This window comes from Lactuca saligna, chromosome 6 (assembly GCF_052625555.1).
Source record: "Lactuca saligna cultivar CGN05327 chromosome 6, ASM5262555v1, whole genome shotgun sequence".
NCBI classification, from domain to species: domain Eukaryota; kingdom Viridiplantae; phylum Streptophyta; class Magnoliopsida; order Asterales; family Asteraceae; genus Lactuca; species Lactuca saligna.
The window spans coordinates 169,486,629-169,493,195 of NC_136422.1; the positions used below are offsets into that span (position 1 = coordinate 169,486,629).

A 6,567-nucleotide genomic window follows, 5' to 3' on the forward strand; every position below is an offset into this window, starting at 1 on the left:
AAACATATTTCAATTCATATGTAAATTTCACTAAATTAATTTGTGAATGATCAAAGAGTTGAAATAATAAGCCAGAATCACATTGTGAATGTTTAAATATTTACAATTTAAATTCATAGTATGAATATGAACTGATTGAGTTTTTTAGTCGATATTGATGTTTATTAATATATAATCAAAAATTAAGATTTTTGGTATAATTAGTTTTTTTAGATAAAAATAAACTTACATATTGAAAAAAAAAACAACAAAAAAAGTGAGCATTTTTTGAGAAAAAGGTTTGTTTTTTATAAGTCAACATGCATCTTTATGGAAAAATTACGAAAAATCGTAAACAACCGTGTGTATATATATATATATATATATGACATAAAAAAATTAAAAGAAAAAAAATGTGAGTTTTTTTTTATGTAAGCGTATATGTATCTAACGTGAAAGTGTACATTCATTTCCATAAACAGTTGATCATTAATTTTAATGATATTTATGACCGTATATTTGTAATTCAAGTGAAAAACAATCATAACAAATGAAGATATATTAGGTACGAGGGTTCCAATAAGATTTACTTGAACGTTGTTTCATATGAAGTTGTCTAATAAATTTGCAAGTTGTGAGAAAGTGTCAACTAGACAATAAGACAATCCCTTTGTACTCCATTCAAAGTCTTAGATTACTATGTTTGGGAACATAAAATCGACAATTATTATACATGCAAATTACAAAATGAGCCCAATACATTGTAACTATCTATATATTTTATAAATTATGGATATCAGATGTAAAAAAAATGTATAGGTATATTAAATTATTATTGGCCTATGAGGTCCTTTGATAATCTCTAAATAGAACCTTAAGTCACATGTTAATCGTTAGCATTCACAACGTTTGATAAAGTCTCTAGTCTTTGAACGAATTAAAATCCTTTGAGTGCTCTCTGAACGATTAAATAATCACATCTTCTTTTAACCATTAACTTTAAGAGGTTGAAATTCAACACTAAATGATTTACACAACTGGTAACAAACCATACATTTTTTTCATATTGATAAATAAAATATCAATATGGTTATAAAAATTACACTATTAACTTAAGATGGATAACAATTAGCTTCCACAAATTTTGAACTTTCCCCATTCTAATTCTAAATATGGGACCACGAACAAGTCGCATCTATAGAAAATAGGGCCAACTGTTATATCATTTGATTTTAGAGTCTTCCTTGTTTAACGGAAAAGTCTCTTGATTATAAAGTTTCCTATATATGATAGGTACTTACACATAATGATACTAGGTTACAACCTGTGGAAACCACGGGTAAAAAAAAATAATATTAATAATTAAAAATGATAATGAAAAATCAAAGATTTATAAAATTTCATTAAATTAATAAGATATAAGTTTTGTTATGACTTTTGTATTTATTATCTTTGTTTCTATAACACGATTACCAACCTCATTTTATAAAATCAATATAACTTCTCTTAAAAGGGTATATAAAATCACAAAGATTGGTCACCTTTAACATCAAAACTTAGAATGCAAAATCAATATAATTTCTCTTAACCGCAGCCTGATACATTCATTAAACATGTCAATTTCAAAGAACAATATAATATTTTAATGTAACTCATCAAACAACTTCAAAAAACTCTAACCAACTCATATGAATTCAAGAAGGTATATATACTCTTAAACACTTGTATATAGGGGTGTAAACGAACCAAACGAACACGAACAAGGTCTTGTTCATGTTCGTTCGTTTAAGTTAGCCGAACAACAAACGAACATGAACGGATAAACGAACGAGATTTTCTTGTTCATGTTCGTTTGTTTAACAAATTACTTTGTTCATGTTTGTTCATTTATGTTCGTGAACATGCTAAATGAACATAAACGAACAAAAATCAAAAAACACAATTGAACATATATGAACATAAATGAACATATAATATAACAATATAATAAAAAATAATTGAATATAGATGAATATAAATAAACTTAAACGAACGAACATAAACGAACGTTCACGAACATAAATGAACGAACGAGACCATTGTTCATGTTCGTTCATTTAACTAAACGAACGATAATTTTTGTTCATATTCGTTCATTTATTAAATAAACGAACATAAACGAACTTCCTGCCGAACAGTTTACGAACGGTTCGCCGAACGTTCAGTTTGTTTACAACCCTACTTGTATGATAGGATAATATGATGAAAAGCAAGAAAATAATTTCAAAGTAAAAGAAAAGTGTGGAAAATATATATTTTCTAGAATTGTTAGTAGAAAAATTAAGGTGTCTTTATCTTGATCTTTAACCGTTTTGCATTTTATTCCATATTTTTTATGGACAAAAAATGTAAACCAACCAACTAAAAAAATCAGGTTTGAACCAAATATGTAATTCACGTTAATTCGATTATTTAACACTTTTATATTATTCATTTTTTTTGGAGAAATATATAAAAGCAAAACACTGAACAAATGGAAATATTTGTCAATTTTTTTTATAAACAATTAGGAAATAATAAATATATGGTAGTAGAACAAATACATACCATAATTCCAAAAAAAAAATATTTTACTCCAAAAATACCCATTATATCTCATGAGAGTGTTAGACCCAAAAACATACAATATCTAATCTACTTCTCTCATTTTCCGATTAGAAAATAAATCACTAATGCATAAAATATGATTCCACTTTGAAGCATCATAATTAATCTTTTGTTCATCACAATAAAAAGACCATTACGTCCTTCATTGCTCCCAATTTTCATAACATTTAAATTCCAAAAAAGAGAACAAAATACCCTTTTATCATTTTACTGCATCAGATCTTTAAGACATCAAACGAATTCTTTTTCCCCCTCCCTATCTGAGTATTGAAATTTTAAACATACCTGAATAAACCTGTCACAGTTGATGTTATCCAAAAAAGAGCATATTGCCTTTTTTTTTCCATATTATCACATAAAAACTTCAAAACATCAAAATGATTCATTCTCTCCACTACATGTCAAATTTACGAAAGTTTTAACACTCTTTTGCAACCCTATCACAGTTAACAATAAACAAAAAGTTCATATTTCCCTTTAACCTTGTTATCACACCAAATCAGTCCACCTCTGCTTTTTTTAATTCCAAAGAAACTAATACACACTAACAATATCAAATTTGACACAAATAAGATTAGATTTTTGTTACACCAAATCTTTAATACATCAATATCCATAAAAGGATGGAAATACCCTTTTATAATTTTTTTGCACCAATCCCTGAGAAGACCAGACCAATCTTTTCTATTCTTGTGGCAACCATAGTCACGATTCTTTCAGGTAATAAGAACAAACCTGCTAAAATCGACATATCCTAAAAAAAAGACAATTTTGAACTTTAATCTTATTTTTACACCAGAGTATCCAATCTCTATAATTCTTCAATCCCATTTTTAAATTTCACCATAAAAAAAACTTTTTTTGCCCTTTTCTTATCTTATTACACCTGATCATCCTTTTTCTATTTTTATTAACTCCTTTACACGAAATTGAAATATAAATTTAGAAAAGATTACCTGACATAACAAAGAACAAACGATGTGTTTCATTTAAACCTAAAAATTACATAGAAAAAATAGGTTATTTATAAAAACTTACACTTGATGTTCTGTTCTTGTTCTTAGGTGGCCAGGTGTAGGAATGTAAGTAACATTACGGTTCAACATATCGACATGTCATACCAAAATAACAACACTTGTAACGATTGTGCATGTTCTGTTCTTGACAACCTTTAACTTTTTTCTTTCTTTTCTTCTCTGGTCAAGTACCTACCAATGACATCAAGAAATTAGTTAGTTCAATTCCTTTTATGCTCATATCCATAAGGATGTATATCAAGGCTTAAAAAACTTAAATCATTTTCAATGATCAAGTTCATAAACACAACATAATAAAACAAAGTTGAATGTGCATACCATGTTTCAGTCGTTTGTTTAAGTTGATGACATTTAAAAGCACAAGTAAAACAAAAGGACAAAATTGATTTACCACAATGTTGAATTTCTAGCTGAAGGCATCAAAAAGTCGACTTACACATACCTCAACACATGTATGTTACATCACAAATGTATAATTTAGAAATCTGGATTTGTATTAGCAGGAGGCAATAGGTTTAGAATGTGTTACCTGGTCAATTTTCTAATTTGTTGAGTAGGGGGAGAAGCATAAAGGGCAGTATAATCAATTATGTTGAAGAAATTATTAATGTTTATAAAGTAAGTCACTTATTTACATCAAGAATTAAACTTAATTTTTTTCATTTGTTGTTGAAGATATATATATATATATATATATATATATATATATATATATATATATATATATATATATATATATATATAACATTTGTAGTTGAAAAAAATAACAGAGTCACGAAGGAGCTCAAGAAAATAGGCATATAAGTAATGGTTAATAGGGTAATCAATAAAGTACAATCTTAAATGAAGATTTATAACTTTTTCTAAGTTCCCGATTCAAACAACAATAATTGACCAAATCATAACCGATTTTCAAACACTTATATCTAAACATGTAACCAAAGGTACAACTCAACTAATGACTTAATGCATGAAATATAAATGTACTTCTAGTTTTTTTTCCTTATCAAGGCATTGTACTTTTAATAATTTACCAATATGCTTTCAATATTTTTTCAAAAAGACAAATTCAGGTTGCATAATTTATAAAGGTTAACATAATGTGAAAGAAAAAGGAGCTTACATAAGATATTGAGGTGATACATCAACCATTTTCGTCTACTGATCAAGCCATCTGATTAGTGATGATCTACGTAATGGCTTCTCAGAGGGTTTCACTCTGAAGCATCAATAAGGGTGAGCCAAAATTGAAATTATGTCGAAACCTTCTAGGCATCAGTAAGGGTGAGCCAAAATTGACATTATGTCGAAACCTTCTAGGCATCAATAAGGGTGAGCCAAAATTGAAAAAAAAAATAGTGAGCAGTTGTGTAAAGAAAAGTAATGAAAAGTTGTAATAAGGAAATAATATTACAAAATGCCCAAATTGAAATCATTAATACCCATTTAAGATGAGAAAACAACTTTCATTCAACAAAACTATCCTTACATCACACAAAAATGTAAAGGAAATTATGCCTACTCTAGAAAATATTTGGTGGAAAAAGAAACTTACACAGGCGATCATCTGGCTCATCTTCTTCAGTTTGAGCTTACAGATATCCATATCATGATCAACATGTAGAGGTTGAGATCAAGAAGTCATGAAATCATCAAGAAGGAAAACCAAACAAGATGAGGGTAAGTAAAACCATTCAAAACCTACCTTTAAAATTTTGTATTTTCCATGGATTTTATTACTCAGGCATTTTATCAAACACTTTATATGCACTCATCAAACATTTATTAACCAACACAATTTTTGCACTATTTCAAGTAGTAGACAATGTAGAGGGAATTTGTGAATTAGTCGATAATGTAAGTGTGCACAACAATCAAAAATTATTTTTTAAGAAAATCCATGAAAAACTTATAATCACAAATCCCTAATTCCCCAATTGACCAGTCACATATACCCACAAATCCATAATTCTTCAGCATGTATATCACAAAGTTACACATACAATCGATCTAATAATTGATCGTTGACCTCCTACATCCAGATGTTGTTCAACATTGATTACTTCTTCCTTTCACAAATCCCTAGTTTCTCAAAACTGTGAAAAAATTAAGGTGATTTAATGATTTGATGTTCTTTAGAAGAAATCATGAAGATGGAAACAAAGGTAGAGGAGAAGATAGTCCAACGTTAAACTGATTTTTAGAGAAATCAGGCTTACCATGTTGTGACGAAGACGACAACCATTCTAGGAATGTGAAGCTAAAGTAATCGGCGGCGCAAAAGTTCCTTTCAAAAAGTCAATCACGACTCCAAAACCAATTATAGAAAAAAAAAATTACACCCAAATCGATTGTAGCTTAGTTCAAATCCTAAATCAAAGGCTAATTACCTGGATGTAGCGTTTCGAACGTCGTTTCTTGCAACGAATCATTGATGGAGAGGGAAGATGATTAGGGTTAAAGAGAGAATCAACCTTCAAATGTCAATGCATAACTATAAAAGATGAAGCAGAGGGCATTTGCAAAAATTCACTTTGATATTTTAAGTGGGATAAATCGATTATGCTTTATGGAATATTAAATCTTGATCGTTAATAGACTACTTGCATCATATAAATATAGCAACAAAATTATAAAAACCCCGATATAATAATTTTTAAAAACTAGAAATACATTTAATATTGTTATTAGTTTATAGTTTTATTTTCATAATGTGTTTAGAAGGACCTATATATATATATATATATATATATATATATATATATATATATATATATATATATATATATATATATATATATATCATCTCTAATAAATGAAGGTTTGTTTTACCATTTGTTACATTCTCATTCAATTTGCCAAATATCATTTTATGGTTATTTAAATTTTTTTTTTCCACATGTCA

At 27.9% G+C, this 6,567-nt stretch overlaps 1 long non-coding RNA gene across 1 annotated transcript; it reads right to left on the minus strand.

Annotated features, from left to right (window-relative positions):
• Window positions 1-3,169: 3,169 nt before the first annotated feature.
• On the minus strand, window positions 3,170-6,104 carry LOC145002069 (uncharacterized). Its single transcript, XR_013661793.1, has 3 exons — window positions 4,786-6,104; window positions 3,664-3,833; window positions 3,170-3,379 (listed from the first exon to the last, which is right to left on the minus strand). It is a non-coding gene; the product is annotated as an uncharacterized LOC145002069 (long non-coding RNA).
• Between the last annotated feature and the right edge of the window lie 463 nt (window positions 6,105-6,567).